Source organism: Lissotriton vulgaris, chromosome 1_1 (genome assembly GCF_964263255.1).
Source record: "Lissotriton vulgaris chromosome 1_1, aLisVul1.2, whole genome shotgun sequence".
Lineage (NCBI taxonomy): Eukaryota > Metazoa > Chordata > Amphibia > Caudata > Salamandridae > Lissotriton > Lissotriton vulgaris.
In genome coordinates this window covers 925,479,494-925,500,083 of record NC_141685.1, presented here as the reverse complement: position 1 = coordinate 925,500,083, position 20,590 = coordinate 925,479,494, and the positions used below count along the sequence as shown (strand labels likewise).

Genomic DNA, 20,590 nt, shown 5'->3' with positions numbered 1-20,590 from the left:
TCCTGTTTGGAGCTTGCATTTGCCTCCCCCGGCGGCGGGGGTTGTCCCCGGGGTTCCCCTGGGGGCGTTCTCTGCGCAAGTCTCCGGGTTCCCTTCCTCTACCTGCGCCCGTTGACCCGCCCTTGCAGGGGTGGGGTCCTTCGGCCATTCCACCCGGATTTCAGGGTGTCGGTCGGGGCGGTCAGGTTTTGGCTCCCGGGCCCGGGTGTCGGTTTTCCGGTCTCGTACTGGTACTGCCGCTCCAATATTCGCCCCTGGATCCTAGCTTTCGGCCCTCTCACTCCTGGGGGTTCCCTGGGGGGGAAGGGGGCTGTCGCCTCCGTTGCGTCCCGTCTTGGGCCGTGGCTGTCGCGGTTCTTGGGATCTTCGGGCTGGCTGGCCGGTGACCGGTCTTGCTGGTATTGCGGTCTTTCCACGGGGTCCCCCCTTCCCAACGGGTTCGGATGCCACCTCCTTCCCTTGTCTATTCTGTGGACCTTGGGTTGGCCTGGGAGGCCGGACTGCGAGTGGGGGTCCCCACTCTCGGTTGCGGGTGCCGCTGTTGGGCTTGCCTTCTGACCCGTGGGTTGGCCCGGTGCTCATGACCCAACTGGTGGATCTTCTTCGCCGGGAGGGAGTCCTGGTGTTCCCTGTCTGGGCAATTGATACAGCCCGGCCTCATCTTTTTCGTGGGTGAGGCATCACGTCAGGCGGGGTCTCTCCTCCGACGGCTCCCTGTTCTATGTGCGGTGGTCCCTTCGGGTCCTGTCTCGGGATTGTCCTCCTTCGGGGGTCAGGTGCCTGGACCCGGTACTTCCCTCTGGGTCAGTCAGGGGGGGGGGGGCCATCCTTTGGTCCTGGCCTGCCGCCTTGGCACCTATGCTTCGGTGTCCCCATGTATGGGCCGTACTCACTTCGGCAACTCATATCCATAAGTTGGGACAATTCTGAGGAGATTGGCGTGGCCCCTGCGCAAGGTGGACTCGCATGTTCGTGAGGCGTTCCATATACCGGGTCAGTCGCCCTGGAAGGGTCGGTTTCGCCGGTCCTGTCCCTTCGGGCCATCCTTCCCCCGGGGTCCGGCTCTGTGACGGCTCGTCTATGTCGGATCTTCCTTCGTTGCCTTGTCTCGCCCTGTCCCGGTGGTGTTTCGGCGCCTGGTGCCTCGGCTCGGTCTGCCTCCGGTGGATCGGTTCTGGGGGGGGGACTCGGCCCTCCGGCCCGGGTTCTACTCCTCCTTCCGGGTCCTTATTGCCCGGTCTTTCGCGTGACCTTTCAGTCTGATGTACGCGTTTCCCCCGTGCCCTCTGATTTCGCGGGTCCTCGGGGATTCGCTTGGGCAGGGCCGGGGTGCTCCTGGGTGCTCGACCCGGCTGCGCATGGACTTGTTTTGGGGTGATGTGCCTGGCACCCGCGCGTTGTGGCCACGCATGTCTTGGGGCATTCCTGTTTTTGGCTCCCGGCGGGGTCCTCCGCCCTGGGTTCCCTCTCCTTTGGCCGAGCTGGCGATTCGAGCCACCTGGCCGATCCCGGATCTTCCCGTACAGTGATTGGGTCCCCCGCTCTCGGCGCCGGTGTTGAGCCGGCTCTTGTCGGCTGGCCTGCCTCCTTGTGCAGGCCTGGTTCTGGAGCGGAGGAGGCTGCTTGCTCGGGGGTTGTGGCTTTGCTGCTGGGTTCCCGCGATTGTTCCAATGCTCGCTCCGGCGGCACGTATACATGGTTTGGAACGATACTGAGAGGATTGCCGCGGCTCCGGCGCAAGGAGGTCACACAAATTCGTGGAGCGTTCCATGTTAGTGGAGCTGTGTGGCTCAGGGGTTGGAGGCGGCAGTCCCGGTAGCTGAGATGGTCCTGGACCAGGGTTCAATTCCCCGCCTCGGTGGGTCTTGGGTTTAAATACTTCCTTGGACTCGTGAATTCTCATGCCGGTGCCTACTCGTCTCACGTGTTCACACTCTGCAACTCTGGGCAGATGCTTGCCTAATCTCCACTTGGGCCCCTTGCGGCGGGATGCCTGGCTCTCGCCTTGTATCCTGCTGGGGTTATCTCACAGGGGTATACCAGGTCGGGTTCCCAAGGCCCGCACCTTGATGCCTTTGGGTGATACGTGCGCTATGCACATCGCAATACACTTGCATACTCCCTCTCTCGTTCTACGAGCTCTTCGGGGTCCGCCCTTTTGGGCCCCGGCCCTCGGTGGCTCTGCGGTTCCTCGCCTGTCAGGTTTCCCTCGTGGCGATGGTGTCTGCTGGACGGATGGACGTGCGGGGGTCGTTCCTCCGCTCCCCGCCCTTCTTGCGGGTTTTGCCGGACGGGGTTGTTCCGCCGGCATGTCCCCCGTGTCCTTCCCGGGGTCCCTTCCCTGGGGCCTCGGACTCAGGTGGTATCTTTACCGCTTTTTTCCGGCCAACGTGGTCCCTCCCTTGTCCGGGCTGGTTGTTCGGCGTGCTGTTTTGGCTTCTCTTAGCCGCACGTTTTATTCCTTTCCCGGTGGGATGACCTGTGTTATGCCTTTTGGGCCCGGTTCGTTCGGGCCGCTAGCCCTCGTTCCTCCTTGGCTCGCGGGCTTACACAGGCTGGCATCCTTCCCTACGCTTCGCTGGGTTCGGTGGATCCGGCGGGGCCCCATGGTCGGTCCGCGAGGTGTGGCTCTGTTCCCTGGGCCCCCTTAGTGGGTGTCTCCTCTGTGGAGTTTTATCAGTCTTCGGCGTGGTCGTCCCCCGCCTGGTACCTGGGTCTCTAGCAGTCCCGGGGGGACTTCGCTGGGGCCGTTCGGAGTGCTGGAGCTGCGTCTCCTGGTTGGCCTCCCTTTCCTGGAGGTCTTGATTTCAGGTTTCCTGTGGTCCCTGTTTTCTTTTCAGTTGTTGTACATCAACCTTGGGTTGGTTTCTCTGCATCACCGTGTGGTGTTGTTGTTCTGGTGGTCAATGAAGCCTTGTTGGCTTGGGTATTGGCTCACTTTGTAACTCAGGGGGCGAGGAAGACTTACGAGGAGGTAATGCCCCGGTTACTTACCGGTAATCTTCATTACTCCGAGTATAGTCTTCCTCGCCACATGAGTTCCCTCCCCCCCTCCCTGTCTGGCTATCGGCTTCATTGTTTGCTTGGTAGATCAGGCTGATTGGTTGGGCCGGCCCGCCTCTTATAGAGGTCAGGTGGGACTGGTCGGCCATGTTGGGAGGGGGTGGGAGGTGGTTTCTTTTTGCTTTGGAGGGTTCTGTTGTGGAGCTAAAGCTCACTTTGTAACTCATGTGGCGAGGAAGACTATACTCTCAGTAATGAAGATTACCGGTAAGTAACCGGGGCATTACTGTGGCACTGACGTTGAAGCTGTCGGTGTTGAGGGACCGCAGCTTGTTGTCAAGTTCCTTTGCGACGGCAATTCACCCAGTGAAGCTGAATAACGCGTTATTTAGTGTGACAGCTTTTGACAGCTTGAATGAGCTCCCTGTGGAGTGTCGGATAGGAAACCTGGTTGGTACCCAGGGCGCTACTTAGGCAGTGTCCTGTTAACACTGTCCCATGACAGAGTTCACTCAGTGCTTAATCAGTAAAAAAAGATCGTCACAGTAATAATAATTGCAAGGACACACTGTGTTTTATTTAAGAGCCTGTCAGCAGCACATGCCAGGGTGACCGAACACCAAGGCTGCCGAGTCTTTTTCCACCTCGTGCTTCTTTCTTCCAAATGATACAATAACTTCATACGGTTTACCTCACTCTTGCTTGATCTTTTATGTCCTTTTCAGTCGAATGTCGGAGAAACCCAGGCTGTTTAGGGCAGTTTAATAAGGCAGGTTAGTGTATTTCTGATGAGACTCCACAAAGCCTTGTTGTAATGTATGTTACTTCTTAAAATGTTATATAAATGTGAAGATCACCGATACAACGTTATTCTTCCAATTACCCTCTTGGTCCCGTCCTCCTCCCCCCTGCCCGTGTCCCATTTGGAATGCCCAGCAGTGCACCTTAGAATGTTCAGGCTGCACTCTGTCATTGTTGTGAAGTGGACTTGGGGGTGTCAGATGAAATAAACGTCACTTTCCACTATTGCCGTGTGTTTATAATGTTTAACAGCCTTGTCTGGGATTTATTGTGTTCTTTAAACGATGGAATGTGACCACAAAGGTGAGAGTAGAGGTGTGCCTTTCAGAGTAGGGCCAAGACTAATTTGCATATGGTTAGTCCCTGCCTATAGTGACACTTTAAGAAAAAAAATCACTCAACTGAAATGCAACCCAAGGTTACTTCCAGGAGTTGAGGTTACTGAGCGCTTGCCACCCCTCTTGTGTTAATCTCCACTTCTGCTTCAGGCCTTTTGTCCACGCCCTGGACTACTGGCAGCGTCAGTGGGTGGTTCCGTCATTTCCTCCCCACTGTCTTAGGCCCAGGGCTCTCAATGCTCGGCTTAGACTCCTTGCGGTTCCTTGACTGGCTGATAGTAGCTGCCGTCGATCAGTCAGTGCTTACTCTCGGAGGTAGCTAGGTTCTGGATTTGAAATCTATACTACTATAATAAAGGAAGAACTTTCAGCCTTTGAGGCGGGTAAACTCGAGAGCCACAGCGCCAATCCACACACCCGATACACCGTTGGAATCGTCAGGGTGTGCAGATGGTTATAGGCTATATATATGTAAAAAAAAAAAGGTTATTTAAAAAATTTACAGTAAAAAAAAAAGTAGTCCCTCCGAGTAGGGCCGGCCGCGACGTGCGTGCTCACGTCAGGAGCGCGGAGAGGAGCGGCGTCCAGGAGCGCGACGAGGAGCGGCGGACATGGCGCATGGGAGGAGCGGTAACATGAGGAGCAGCGGACAGGCCAGCGGCGGTGCGAGCAGCGGACAGGCTGGAGGAGCGGCGGCTGAGGTAAGGGAGCGGCGGACATGGCGCGGGGGAGGAGCGGTGATGTGAGGAGCAGCGGACAGGCCAGCGGCGGTGCGAGCAGCGGACAGGTGGGAGGAGCGCCGGCTGAGGTAAGGGGACCCATGTCGGGGCAGGCGGGGGACGGGCTGGGCGGGAGCCAGGGCTGCAGGAGAAAAGAGAATGATCCCGTGTTTTTATGGTGAAACAGCAATCATTAACACACCTCTAGGCCAAAAAGATTAGCTATGATGTAAGCTTTCCCAGCCAATGTACACTCTGTAGAACGGATTGGTCAGCTGTACACCTCTGCAAAGAAGAACAGACATATTTAAAGCAGTATATCAGCAGCGGACAAGCGGGAGGAGCAGCCGATGAGGTAAGGGGACCCATGTCGGGGGAGGCGGGGGTCGGGGCAGGCGGGGGACGGGCCGGGCGGGGGCCCGGGCTGCAGGACAATGTCGGGGCGGGCGGGGGTCGGGGAAGCCTGTTACTCCCGGACAAGGTCGGGACGGGCTGCTAGTACAGTATAATAATGAAACTATCACAGTCAATCTAATGAATATCCACAAACACAAATGATGCAGCCAAGGATATTAACTGTAACCCCTTAGGGTGACTCGGAACGTATTTTGAGTTTCTGCTACCGGTTTAGGGTTATTAGGAAGATAAACTCTAACACAAAGTTAGCCAGTTGGAGTTCTTTCTGTGTGTACGCTAACCCTGATTTTTTGTAGCTGGGGTAAATAACACACAGCATCTTGAACTGCTTGAACTGGGCGAAGGGTGGCAATGTTCTTGAAACTACGGTGGTGACAAATTGTTTCCAGTTTGCTCTATATAGCAAGATCTAGAAGTGGGTCTGCTCGCCCCTTTACGAAAGTCCATACACTCTTGTGGGAGGCTGAAGTAATCTGGACAAAGTAAACCATGCATCAGGGAGGCAGGAGTATCTGATGGTCAGCTGCGCCTCTTATTCACATTCTCAGTGTGAAGTAACGTCATGCAGAAGCTCGGTAGGGATGGGATAGAGAGCCAGTCACATATCAGTTAGGCTGGCATAGCTGAAAGTTGGTAAACGTGTATGAGGCACATGACACGCTGGATAGGTAGGTGTGTCTGAAAGTCGGTGTTGCAATTTGCTGGGACAGTCAGGTAAGCCTGAGGATCGGTAGCGTTGGATAGATGCAATTATTTATCACATACACTGGTATTGTATAGCTGAACGTTGGGTGTTCTAGGACTTATTCATTCACATATCACATAGGTAGTAGGCATCTCTGAATGTTGATAACTCTGAGACAGCCGGTCATATATCAGATAGACGGACAGGGTTTTAAGTGGACCGGGTCCTGCCGGTGCTTAGCACCGGCAGTTCTAAAAAGCTGGTGCTGAGACGGGTCCTATCGGGCTCTCCATTTTGCCCTCACCCTCAGGGTGAGAAAAATAAACTCACCTCTACAGCAGTGCCACCCTTCACAGCCTTTGAGGTAACTTCAAAGAGAATGTAAGGAGAGGTGTGATATTACTTTTTGTATTCAGTGGTAGAAGTGGGCGGGGACGGAAGGGCAAGGCGTGCCCCTACTTCTAAAAATTATTCCAGTCCCTTCCCCTACTTCTTACTTTAAAAAAAGCATCCCGGGACGGCAAGAATAGTCCTACTTAATAAAAACGATAACTTTTTTCTTTCAGCTTTCAGGGGCTGCTCGCACTTCTCTGTTGAAGTCCAGAGGCTGCAGCAGCCCCTCCCTGAGCTCTCACAGGCTGAGGGCAGGCCCATTGTCATTTCGATTGAGGCTGATTACCCCCTTTCAAATGACAATGCACCGCCCTCTGCCTTTAGCATGTCATGTGCCAGTGAGATTGGAGTTACTGATTACAGAGGAGCTTTCCCTGAAAGAGCGCTTCGACGCCTCGTAAGCACTATATAAATGCATTTACAATACAATGATTGTGTCATGTTACGTGAGAAGGCCTGAAAAAATGCCTTTTCGATGTATAGGGTTACTCAAGGAGACAATTTTTTTTTCACTGCACTGACATTTTTTGCACTGTTCCTCAGGAAGGCAACCGAGTACAATCAAAAGAGACTGAGAAAAACTATTTGTCTCAATTCCCTCTATGCTGACTTTGTTTGTCTGAGACTGCAATGGCTGCAGATCTGATTGAAATTGTTAAGCAGCGCAGATCAGTATAGCTTTGTATCTCCTCGTAAAGGGCCTGTGAGCTGGGGAATCTCTCGTTGTGACGCTACAGTGGCTCTGACAATATGATCCCCCTTGACACCCATACGACCAACTTTTCATGGCCTTCCATCACTGACAACACAATTGGGGCAGGGCTTTAAGTGGGATGAAAAAACTGGGGGGCTCTCAAAGGGACGTGGCTGATATAATTAAGTATATGGCTTAAAACATTTATGCTAAAAATATGTGCCCAGCGTAATGTGCTGCCCGACTTGTTTTTTGCTGCTTCTGTTATTGCCTCCACATATATAATACAACAAGTAACAGTACACCTACAACAAGCCAGGACTACTGGCTTTGTCAAAGGTTGTTGGTTGGAAAATATAAATATACTGCATTCATACAACTATGGCTTTGCTGTATATAATTTTGAAAATGCTTTAGTTTCCAATTGAAAATGCTTTAGTTTCCGATTGAGGCTGATTACCCCCTTTCGAATGACAATGCGCCCGCCGTCTGCCAGTGTCATGTCATGCACATGTCATGTGCCAGTGAGATTGGAGTTAGTGATTACAGGGGAGCTTTCCCCAAACAGAGTACTGTGGGGAATTTGCCACCTGGTGTAATTTGTCAATGTTGTATTCAGAGTGAACTGGGCAGGAGCAGTGACGGGACAGAAGAGGCGTCAGGAAAGGAGAGCTAATAGGGCAGGAGAGGTGACTGGCAGGAGAAGTAACGGGCAGGAGAAATGATAGGGCAGGAGAAGTGACAGGCAGGAGAAGTGACGGGCAGGAGAAGTGACGGGCAGGAGAAGTAACGGATAGGAGAAGTGGCGGGGCAGGAGAGGTGACGTGTCAGGAGCAGTGATGGGACTGGAGAGGTGACAGGAAAGGAGAGGTGACGGGGCAGGAGAAGTGTTGGGGCAGGAGAAGTGAAGGGGCAGGAGCGGTGATTAGGAATGGGCAGGAGCGGTAACCGGCAGGAGCAGTAAATGGATAGGGGCAGTGAACGGATAAGAGCAGTGAACGGGTCAGGAGAAGTGATGGGACAAAAGATGTGATGGGCTTGAGCGGTGATCGGGCATGAGTGCTGACCAAACTGGAGCAGTGAACGGGCAGGAGCAGTGAACGGGCAGGAGCGGTGACGGGGCAGGAAAAGTGACGGGCCAGGAGCAGTGATGGGGCACAAGAGGCAACAGGAAAGGAGAGGTGACTGGGCAGGAGAGGTAACTGGTTTAGGAGAGGTAACCAGGCAGGAGAAGTGATGGGGCAGGAGAAGTGACGGGGCAGGAGAAGTGACAGGGCAGGAGAGGTGACGGGGCAGGAGAGGTGACGGGGCAGGATAGATGACAGGGCAAGAGAGGTGAAGTAGCAGTAGAGTTGATGGGCAGGAGCGGTGACAGGACAGGAGAGGTGACGGGGCAGGAGAGGTTACAGGGCAGGAGTGGTGACAGGACAGGAGCAGTGAACGGGGCAGGAGCAGTGAACGGGGTAGGAGCAGTGAACGGGGCAGGAGCAGTGAATAGGGAAGGAGCAGTGATCGGGACAGGAGCAGTGATGGGGCAGGAGAAGTGACTGGGAAGGAGAGGCAACAGGGCAGGAGAGGTGACTGGGCACAAGAAGTGACGGGCAGGTGACATGACAGGCAGGTGATGTGATGGGCAGGAGACGTGACGGGGCAGGAGAAGTGACGAAGCATTAGAAGTAATGGGGCAGGAGCAGTGATTAGGCATGAGCAGGAATGGTAACTGGGCAGGAGCGGTGAACGGACAGGAGCAGTGAACGGGGCAGGAGCAGTGAACGTGGCAGGAGCAGTGAACGGGGCAAGAGCAGTGAACAGGGCAAGAGCAGTGAACTGGGCAGGAGCAGTGAAAGGGGCAGGAGCAGTGAACGGGGCAGGAGCAGGGAACGGGGCAGGAGCAGTGAACGGGGCAGGAGTAGTGAACAGGGCAGAAGTGGCGGAGCAGGAGCAGTGAACGGGGCAGAAGCAGTAAACAGGGCAGGAGCAGTGAACGGGGCAGAAGTGACGGGGCAGGAGAAGTGACGGGCCAGGAGAAGTTACAGGCCAGGAGAAGTGACAGGGCAGGACAAGGGAGGGGGCAGGGAAATTGACGAAGTAGGAGTGTTGATCGAGCAGGAGTACTGACTGGACAGGAGCAGTGAAAGGGCAGGAGCAGGCGTTTCCCAGGGCGACTGGAAGGGTAGGGAGCCAGTTTAGTTTGGGGGGACCTGTTTTGTACAAGTGCAGGAGTTTTAAAAACACTGCAAAGTTCTTTGTATATTCAGCAGGTTTCGGTCAACAATACAAGTGCCAAAATAACTTTGGTGATCAATGTACCTGCTGCAGAGAGATGGGAGCATGTTTTGTCTAGTGGCTGTTTTGCTCATCTAAGGTAGTGCAGAGGGGTAATATGCCTGCTGCAAAGAACATGTACCATGCATATCAAAGAGCAATATTTTATGTGCATAGTTCAGTGGGTACTGCTTTGTGTTCACTTCCCGAATGAAAGGACACTTGAATACATATGGCCTGGCAGTTCGGGCTGGACTGTTCACATTGGGCGCAGAATCAAGACTGATTTGCACATGGCTGGGTCCAAAGTGGAATGGCATGGTGAGGCAAAAAACGATGGATTTAAGCCCAGATCTCTGTACTGGGGTGAATGTATGATATTGTTCTGCTTTCTGTCCACCAGTTCTTTTTGCTATATTATGGTTGAGCAGCTAGCTGGCTGACATGAATATGAAGGAGCCTTTGTGGGTTTCCATGAGTCTAGATTCTCCTGAAGAGTCCCTATCTCTTCTGAGCCCTGCTTAACACATGTGTACATGAGGAGCCCTGTATTCATGACCTCAATGTTTGAAACAAAAAATAATCATGGATTTCTGAACAATGAGAGTAAAAGCATAAACACCTAAACCGTGGCAGCAATTCCGCCACGGTGCGGGCGTTCTGATGAGTGGGCAGTGCCGCGTCGGCCAACGGACGTGCGGAGCACTACAAAGGTAGTGCTCGCGACGGCCGTTGGCCGACGGCAGCAAGGAAAGGGTAAAGGTAACATGTTGTTCCTGCTTATATTTCACACGCTTTACATAAACCTGTATTCCCTATAAGTGTTTGCTTTTTCCTGAATTAAACCTGAAATAAACATGTTTATCCATTGTTGTAATTAAATAATGTTATAAGCTGTAACTGGTCAGTGAAATGCTAAACATACTAAAAATTGGTATGTTTTGCTATTCTAGCCACACCCCTGACTCCGCCCACTGATTCAATCTTCGGTTATTCCTGCCCCCTGATTCTCCACCCACAGTTCCCCTACTTCTTATTTCCCACTTCGACCACTGGTTGTATTATATTTCTGGATGCACTGACAGAAGCAGCAAAATACCAGTCTGCGATACACTTGCTAAGCACTGTTTTTTAGCAAAGTGTTTTTAAGCCACGCCCTTAATTACATTGGCCGCGCCAAGTGTGCATGAGACCTAATAGGGCTAGGTCAGAGTTAGCTAGATTTATAGGCAAATGAGATCGACTGGGCGGACACCGAGTTGGTCTCACCAGGTAGGCAGGTTATGCGGAACCCAGTCACATGTCTAAAACTGGCATCTCTGAAGGTCGGTTGGACTGAGAGTAAGTTAGCCACATAGGTCTGCATGGTGGGCAGAGACAGAGTCTGTCACATATCAGTTAAACACATATCTGTGAAGATCCGTAAAACTGGGGCAGAACTAGTTGGGCAGTGAGAGAACAATTCACATATCAGGTATTCCTGAAGGTCGATGGGAGAGTCACAGCGCTAGTAGGACTGGGACAGCGTTAGTCACATAACAGGTGGGCAATAATCTCTAAAGTTCGATATGTCACATATCAGATAGGCCCATATATTTTGGAAGGTGGGTAGGGCGGAGGGAGTCCGTAAGACTGCTTTAGAGGCAATCATGTATCAGCCAGGCTGGTATCTGGGATGGTCAGTCCGCAGGGCTGGGGAAAAATCAGTCGGAACCCAGAGAGGCAGGTCTAAAGATCGAGAGGACTGGGGCAGAGTGAATCAGCACTTTGAATTGGAATGTATTTCTGAACATCGGAAGGGCTGGGACGCTACTTCTGCTGCAAATCCTCGAGCGCCCAGATACCCTTCAGGGGTGATTCATGCGCTATACAAGCATATAAACTAAAGTAAACTAAACTAAAACCTAGACAGTCATTCGTCAGATAGGCTGGTATCTTTGAAGCTCAAAAAGGTGACGCAAAGTCAGACACACGTCAGAGAGGTGGGTATTGCTGAAGACTACTCTGCATGAAACCAAGTCAGCCTGGTGAATGCGACAGTCAGTCACACTTCAGCTATGCTGGTATCTTTGAAGTGGAGCACGGTTGGTCCAGAGCCAGTCACGTATGGCATATGGAGGAATCGCTGAAGGACGGATGGGCTGGGACAGAGCCGACAAACCAAAGTGACGATCAGGAAACAGGACATTGGTTGACAGATGGAGGTGTTGCGCCAGCTCCGGTGCGTCTCTGCTCCGAAGTTTGGCGCAGTATGCATGCACATGGCCTCCATTACTTTAAAGGTAGAGCTATTCGCAGCTTATAAGGGACTCACGGACCATCTCTGAAGAGGAAGTGCCTGGAGCCTGTCCCTCGCGCGTCACTCCTGCACCGAGAGTGCCCCTGGCGCCCGCCCTCGCTAGGCGTGGCGGTTATTCCCGCTCCTGAATAAATGAGGAGCTCACATTAATATTTTAGACGAGCTAACTTGACGAGCCGGAGCGGGCCGCGCTCCTTCTCCATTAGGAGAGGGGCGGTTTCCACCCCCCTCCCGGGACGGCCGCAGCGCTTCTGCATAAAACCGCTCAACTCCTCTCGCCTCGCGCCTAAGCGCGCGCAGCAGCCGTCGACGACCCTGCGCGCGCCTGGCCTAACCGCGAGATCCTCTTAGGCTGCACGGATCTCGGCCCAGGCCTTGCCGATAATGTCAGCTGTGGTGAAGAGGGACCCGCCACCGAGACATGTCGGTGTCCTACTCTGAATGTAGTACCGCTGGAGGCTGAGCTCGCAGGGGCACTCACCGAGCCGTAGGTGCAGACAGAGCAGCTCCTTGACACTATGACCACGATGCAGCATGAGACCCCCGGCCACACACTGCGTCACTGGTGCGGCTTGAGGAGCCGCGGACCACTCGTCGTGTCATTTGAGTGAACAGCATATGGCCGCTGAGTGACACTGGTACAGAGCAGTGCTTAATTTGTAAAAAAAAAAATATATACTAATATATACGTGCCGGGGCCCTCGTAAAGAGACCACTGCAGCTTGCACTACTCATTGTCCCTATTCATGCTGCCAGTGACAGAATCAACACAAGCATTGGCATCGCCAATAGGTCTCGCTTTTGGGACCTTCTAAGTATTTAGTTATGCAGCACAATATCCTTGGTGCAACAACATTAACTTTTGCATGGTTAAACACTTATAAGGTCCCAAAGGCGAGACCTATTGGCTATGCCAATGCTTGTTATATGAAGAGCTCAAGTTGTCCCATAACAAGAACTAATAGCTCATTCAGTACATATTTTGACTTTTTACTCTGGTAATTGCATTTTTACGCATTCCTTCCCCCACTGTGAAGGCAAAGAATACAAGAACCAGAATTCGAAGGAAACCCAAACAGTGGATAATCTAAATACAACCAACAAGAGACAACTGGGTGTGGAGTGCTCCATTATAGTTGATCACATATCATATCAGACATTTGGCCCCTCCTTACGAGGGATCGTTTCAGGGTGTTTCTTTGCCCTGACAACAAAGCAGGCAGTACATGTAGTTTCAATTTTTGAAGTATGTACCTACAAGTCCCAGAACCCTTAGCGCACATGGTTGAACCACCACGAGCGGCTGCCTAGCCTACCTACCATTCACGTGGGGCTAGTTGACCATTAATTCAGAATTTGTTTAAAAGGGTTAGATGTGTGTCGAAAAGACCCGGTGATGTAAGGATCAGCAACATTCAAATCTTTTCACACTTTTAAAGTAAAAAGCAAACCCCGTGTAAGCACCAGTTCCAGTGAAATCGAGACTGTGATAAGAACCTTTTTATTAGGTTTTGGAACTGTCAGAGCCATCCTGGATTTTTTTGAATGCCTCGTCACCAGAGTCGTCGCTGAAGGCTGCAGGCAGCCTCCCTCCCCTCCATGGCAGCCGGCGCTGATTGGTTCGGCCGGCTGCCCTAAACACGTCATTTCTCCTAGTCTGCATGCTGCAGAACGGAGAGTGGGAGGTGGCAGGGGGGAGCGGCTTGCCCACTGTTGCTAATACTGTCTGTTTGGACAGCCTCTCAGGCTGTCCAAACAGTCCGTATTCACAACAGTGGGCAAGCCACTCCCCCAAGCCTCTCCCCCCTGCCCTGAGGCACAAGTAAACAGGAAGTTTGCTGACTGCTTTCTCGCCGTGCGAGAAGGGCAGGCAGAAACAAATGGTAGTTATAAATAAATAACTACCATTTGTTTCTGCCTTCTTCTCGCCCAAACGCCCCCATGGTAAAACCGCCACTGGCCACAAAGTCAAAATGGTGTGAAGGCATTGGCGAGGAGGGGGCCAGAGAGGATTGCAGCACTCTTGGGATAAGGACATAGAGATAAATTGGAAGTGATGACCAAGTCGGATAGAGGAACTTGAATAAACGAGACCTCCTATGTTTTATCAATCCTGCTCTGCCGCTATTCGGTTCTTCGATAAATCCAAAATTTATGAGGCATCTGACATATTTAAGTAACAGAGGATGTGTAGGGTGACCACAGACCCTCGGCATTAGGATACCAGCTTACAATCAGAACGGAACATACTGTGCCTGCTGCAGTCATTATGTAGCCTTGCCAGACTGGAAACATGGTGCCCATCATATGCAGTCATGCGGCTAACCTCGTTGCAGTCAACATGTCCCATGTCATAAGAGTCTGGAAGTCAGAATTGCTTTGAAGCAATGCAAAGAATGTTGGGAATTGCAGTTTCCCCCCCCTCATAAGTATCGGTCTAACTAGTGTTATTAGCCGAAAATAATTATAAGATAAAATAAAAAAAAGTGAGATGGGGCAGATGGCAGCCTAAAAATTCCACTGAATAACGAAGAGTTCATTAACTATTAAAAAGCAGAGGCATTAAAAATGTGCTAATCCTGGCAGAGGCCCTACTTTACTTTATATGACTTTAGCTTTGAATAACATATTGCCTCAGCAGCTTCCGCCAATTAAATAACGCAAGGCCCATAGCTTGAGGTACACAGTCTCCAAAGTTCCTCACTCACTGCGATAGAGGAAGAAGATCCTTTCTGAAGCCGAGCGGCCGCCCTCTTCATCTTAGTAAAAAAAAACAGCTGCAAGACGTTCGACATCTCTTTGCTTTAGTAAACAAACAGTACCCTTGTCATTCTCAAATTCAAAGTGGAACTGTCTTTGTTAAAGTGGGTCAGATATATCCTTACAAACCCGCTTTCATTAAGTTATAAAGTCCGGTAGTCGTATTTTATCAAGACTCGACGTTTTCTCTGCATTCTGGTACTTGTACTGCATGTGTAAAATGAAAACTACCAGTGCCAGAAAGTTTAAATAAACAAGCAGGATGGAACACCCCACAGTGTGCATAAGAAAAGAAAGGCGGCGCATGCTTTATGCCGATGCCGCATGCCCAGGAGTTGTGCGTGCGCACGCGCAAAAAAAAGCCAACAACTCACGAGTGGTAAGAGGGTTGTGTGCACGCGTGCACGCGCACACACGGAAAAAGGAAATTGAAAAAAAAAAGTGATCGCGTTCTAGATGGCGCCTCGGGGGCTAACAGCTGGCGGCTGCGAGCGTGCACGCAAGCCCTAGGCCACAGTGGTAGCATTTTCTGAAGCCCTTACTAAAAGTCTTGCCAGAGCAACACATGCGCTGGCTCAGTTGGGACTTAAAAACACAACACCCTACAAGTATGACACTTTAGATTATTCCAGACCCCAAAGCTACAATAATTGGCTTGGGCAGCAGATATTAGTCTATTTTAGTGTTCGCTGAAATAATAAACAACTGCTGTTGTGTTAATCTTTAGTTTAGATAAACAGTGCAGGCTGTCAAAACTCCCAGCGTTGATTATTAAGTTCCGGTGCAGAGCCCTGGAAACCACCGGCTCAAATTAGGCACTGGTACAGACTCAGCAGCCCATAGGCGCTGGAAAAAAAAGGGTTCGGGAGTAACCATGATGGAGTTCAGATTGTCAATGAGAAATTAAGATGCTTTTACATTTTCAGGCTCTTTTAATGACAAATTGCTGCTTATTGATTAAACATGGAGATTGGGGTTTACTTCTCTTTCCCTGACTGCAAAGTTAGAGGATTTTGTAATGTGAACCATGAGACAATCTTACTGAGTGAGAAAGGAAAGGCTGTAGTGTAATTGTTTTAACACGCAACAAAACTTGAACTGCACACATATTTAAAAATATATCATCAGTTAGGAAAGCACAAACAAAGCACTTTCTTTTGCAATTCTTAAGTGTGACAGGAACAAATATTTGAATAGGATCAAAACAAATCAAGACACTTTACTTGTGTGATGAACAAATGATATATATTCACTGAAACACAGTGTGCTCCAAAATGCACCACCAGCAACATATTACACCCAAACCACTCTGCTGCTGAATGGGCGTGGCTCATTTGATAAACTTTTTCTTCGTGTGATGCTAGGATTTTTCATAATCCCTAACTTGAGAGATGTAACATTGATGCAGCACACCACTCTGAAAATTGTTCCAGCAGCACTGGAGTAGCTTTTATTCACTCTGTTTCAGACTGAGCAGCCCATAGTCACCGCATAAACAGTGTTTTCTTGGCTTCCACTGAACAGTGAAGTTATGCTGCTGCGAGCGCTTTCTCCAGTGAGTCTGATTAACGAGACCGAGCGACTTCATATGAATTGTTCTGGGCTCTCCTACTTCTTCAAGATTCATTTCACTAATGCCAAAGGTCTTGTCCATGTACTGTGGAGGAAATCCTTTACACTACCTTGGGGAATTCATTTTGAACACATAGATATCATAATAGCGCCTTTTATTCGAGATTGAATACTTCTTCCTGAAGCTCTTTAAATCACTTTTTCTTTTTTTGTCTTTTTGATCCATTGAGTGCTGGCCAGGTCCATATGTCTGCTATGATTTTTGTGGATCTGACCATTAGTTTAAGTGTGCAGCAACAAAAAAAAATCCTTTATATGCACTATGGCCGTTTTAATATTTAAAAAATGGTCACTTATATAAATCAAGGCCAAGAACTTACAGCCTTTTTAGGTCTCGCTGGTACTGCATCCGAAGGATGCGTCCAGCTGGAGACTTATAGCTGCCCGTCTCGGGGGAATGAGGGACAAGAGGGTGTCACAAGCTTTTCTGCCAGATTTGGGTGCGCGAACGCGCACGTCGGCTCCGTCCACATTCTGAGCAACATGCGTGCGCATACACAGACAGACACTCGCTCGCTCACATGCGTGCGCATACACACACAGACAGACACTCGCTCGCTCACACACACACACCCTCCCTCCCCCACAGTCATCGGCCTCTTTTAAACACACACACACGCATATACACACACGCATACACACAGACTCCAAGACACATACACACACGCACGCTCACACACATACAGAGCCCCCCGCCGCCGCACGCGCACACACACTTGCCCCCCGCCCTCGCAGCTCAGCAACAAGGCGAAGCCCCACTCACCGGCTTCCTTGGTGCGGCGGCTCTCCTCTCATCGGAAGCTGCAGGGCTCCTCTATGCCGGTTACCACGGGCTCTCCCTCACTCCTGGGAGCCTCGTGGAAGGCGCCGGCAGCAGGACTCTTCCTCCCTCCATCTCAGGGCGAGTGCACCGGGGCGCAGGGTAGGCTCCTGCCTGCTCCGGTGCTCAAAACAGCCGCGGCTCTTCCGTGGGAGGCGGGGTAGGCTCCCGTCCTCCTACTTCCGGTTTCCGGTTGTCCCGCCCGGCCTGCCTGACTTCCTGGTCGCAGGCCGGCGGCGATGTTCGGTTTGTCCCGGGCTGCAGCGGTGATGCGGGGGACAGGAGCATTAACAACGGAGCTTCCTTACCGGTATCTGAACCTGCGCTCCGTACCGTGCGTTAACCCTCGGAGTACCGTGTGATAGTTAACACCTCTGTGCATTCTCTACACATATCTTTACAGCGAGAGCCTTACCCCGCAGAACTATCTCATACGCATATAGGTGGGATAGCTGAGCGGGTTGAAGTCTCTACTGCAGGTTCGTTATTGTGGGCAACATCGTTTTTAACTCTTCTGCAGCCGATACAAAGTGTGACACCTTTATTTACAGTGCTAAGAAGCCGCAGGGGACAGGTTCAAATAAAAACACCAGTGCGTGTGCGCCGGGTGCACTTGGACGTGTTTATAGAGTGAGCGATAAGGGTTACTGGCCACTTTACACAAGGGTGCAAACGCGAGCAGGGCTGGATGCAGAAGGAAGGGGGGAGGGGGGGCGGCACACTGGACCCTCGGTGCTGCTCTCCCGACCTCCTGTGCTTCTCCCCTGGTCCTCTGTGCTGCTCTCCCGACCTCAAGTGCTGCTCTCCTGAACCTCTATGCTGCTCTCCCGACCCCCTGTGCTGCTCCCCTGGCCCTCTGTGCTGCTCTCCCGACCCTCCCCGCCCCACGTGCTGCTCACCCGACCCTCTATGCTTCTCTCACCTGGCCTTCTGTGGTGCTCCCCTGGCCCTATGTGCTGCTATCCCAACCCCCTGTGCTGCTCTCCTGACCCTCTATGCTGCTCTCCCGACCCCCTGTATTGCTCCCATGGCCCTCTGTGCTGCTATCCCAAACCCCTGTGCTGCTCCCTTGACCCTCTATGCTGCTCTCCCGACCCCCTGTGCTGTTCCACTGGCCCTCTGTGCTGCTCTCCTAACCCTCTGTACTGCTCACCTGTGTCTCTGTGCTGCTCTCCCGACCCCCCAGTGCTGCTTACCTAAGACCCCCCATGCTTCTCTCACCTGGTCCCCTGTGCTGCTCCCCTGGCCCTCCATGCTGCTCTCCCGACCCCCTGTGCTGCTCCCCTGGCCCTCTACGCTGCTCTCCTAACCCTCTGTACTGCTCACCTGAGTCTCTGTGCTGCTCTCCCGACCCCCGTGCTGTTCACCCGACACTCTATGCTTCTCTCACCTGGCCTTCTGTGCTGCTCCCCTGCCCTATGTGCTGCTATCCCGACCCCCTGTGCTGCTCTCCTGACCCTCTATGCTGCTCTCCCGACCCCCTATGCTGCTCCCATGGCCCTCTGTGCTGCTATCCCGACCCCCTGTGCTGCTCTCCTGACCCTCTATGCTGCTCTCCCAACCTCCTGTGCTGTTCCACTGGCCCTCTGTGCTGCTCTCCTAACCCTCTGTACTGCTCCCATGGCCCTCTGTGCTGCTCTCCCGACCCCCTGTGCTGCTCACCTGGCCCTCGGTGCTGCCCTCCTGACCCTCTGTGCTGCTCATCTGCGCCTCTGTGCTGCTCTCCTAACCCTCTGTACTGCTCACCTGAGTCTCTGTGCTGCTCTCCTGACCCCCCCATCCGTGCTGTTCACCCGAGACCCCCAATGATTCTCTCACCTGGTCCCCTGTGCTGCTCCCCTGGCCCTCCGTGCTGCTCTCCCGACCCCCTGTGCTGCTCCCCTGTCCCTCTGTGCTGCTCTCCTAACCCTCTGTACTGCTCACCTGAGTCTCTGTGCTGCTCTCCCGACCCCCGTGCTGTTCACCCAACCCTCTATGCTTCTCTCACCTGGCCTTCTGTGCTGCTCCCCTGCCCTATGTGCTGCTATCCCGACCCCCTGTGCTGCTCTCCTGGCCCTCTATGCTGCTCTCCCGACCCCCTGTGCTGCTCCCATGGCCCTCTGTGCTGCTATCCTGACCCCCTGTGCTGCTCTCCTGACCCTCTATGCTGCTCTCCCAGCCTCCTGTGCTGTTCCACTGGCACTCTGTGCTGCTCTCCTAACCCTCTGTAATGCTCACCTGAGTATCTATGCTGCTCTCCCGACCCCCCCGTGCTGCTCAACCGAGACCCTCTATGCTTCTCTCACCTGGCCCTCTGTGCTGCTCTCTTGACCCTCTATACTGCTCACCTGGCAGTCTGTGCTGCCCTCGTGACCCTCTGTGCTGCTCCCCTTAGTCTCTGTGCTTCTCTCACCCGGCCCTCTGTGATACTCACGGACCCTCTAAACTGCTCTCCTGACCCCCTGCAAGCTCACCTGTCCCTCTGTGCTGCTCACCTGAGCCTCTGTAATACTCACCAGACCCTCTATGATGCTCTCCCGACCCCCTGTGCTGCTCACCTGGCCCTCGGTGCTACCCTCCCGACCCTCTGTACTGCTCACCTGTCTCTGTGCTGCCCTCCTGACCCTCTGTACTGCTCACCTGTATCTGTGCTGCCCTCCTGACCCTCTGTGCTGCCCTCCTGACCCTCTGTGCTGCTCATCCGACCCCCTGTGCTGCTCTCCTGACTCTGTGCTGCTCTCCTGACCCTGTGCCGTGCTCCTCACCCCCTGCTGCTCACCAGCTGTACGTGCTGCTTCTTAGTCCCTGCGCTGCCCCTTACTCACTCCAGACCCAGTGGTGGTGTGGTGTCTCCTTCCCTTCTAATATATGTGTGTTATTCCTTATTTTTCTCTCCAAGGATTCGTACTTTCTCTCCCCCCTTCCCTCTTCCTCTTCATCCGCTTTCTTCCTCCCTCCACTTTCTTCCCTCCTTCGTGGCACTTTCCTTGGGTGTCTCTCCCGATCTCCGCCTCTTGCTTCTTCCCTCCCTGGCTCTTTCCTTCCTTCCCTCCGCTCCCTGCAGTGCTCCTCCCCCCCCTCTCAGCCTTTCCTATCCTGGTTCACGCATCCTGGAGCCTCGGAGCGCGAGTGATAAGATGTCCTGTCTGAGCGCGGCCGAAAGCACGAGTGGGAGCGCGCCCTCCAGGCCTCTGGGGGTGGAGGCAGGACCACAGGCTCTGTAGCACAGCCAGAGACAGGCACTGTACCCTAGATAGAGACCGGCACTGTACCCTGGATAGAGACAGGCACTGCACCAGAGCCAAAGACAGGCACTGTACCACAGCCAGGCACTGTACCCCAGCCAGAGACTGGCACTTTACCACAGCTAGAGACAGGCACTGTGCCACAGCCAGAGACAGGCACTGCACTACAGCCAGAGATAGGCACTGTACCACAGCCAGAGATAGGCACTGCACCAGAGACAGGCACTGCACTGTACCACAGCCAGACACATGCACTTTACCACAGCTAGAGACTGGCACTTAACCACAGCTAGAGAAAGGCACTGTACCCTAGATAGAGACAGACACTGTATCCAGCTACAAGCAGACACTGTACGTCACCTAAATACAGGCACTGTACCACACACAGAGACAGGCACTTTACTCCAGCTAGAGACAGGCACTGTACCCTAGATAGAGACACTGTACCCTGGATAGAGACAGGCACTGTACACCAGCTAGAGACAAGCACTTTACTACAGCTAGAGACAGGCACTGTACCCCAGCTAGAGACAGGCACTG

General features: G+C 52.7%; 2 non-coding genes across 2 annotated transcripts; both read left to right on the top strand.

The window, feature by feature from the left end:
* The first annotated feature begins 885 nt into the window (after nucleotides 1–885).
* On the top strand, nucleotides 886–992 carry LOC147748183 (U6 spliceosomal RNA). Its single transcript, XR_015300372.1, has one exon. It is a non-coding gene; the product is annotated as a U6 spliceosomal RNA (small nuclear RNA).
* A 678-nt stretch (nucleotides 993–1,670) lies between these two features.
* Nucleotides 1,671–1,777, top strand: LOC147748182 (U6 spliceosomal RNA). Its single transcript, XR_015300382.1, has one exon. It is a non-coding gene; the product is annotated as a U6 spliceosomal RNA (small nuclear RNA).
* The last annotated feature ends 18,813 nt before the right edge of the window (nucleotides 1,778–20,590 follow it).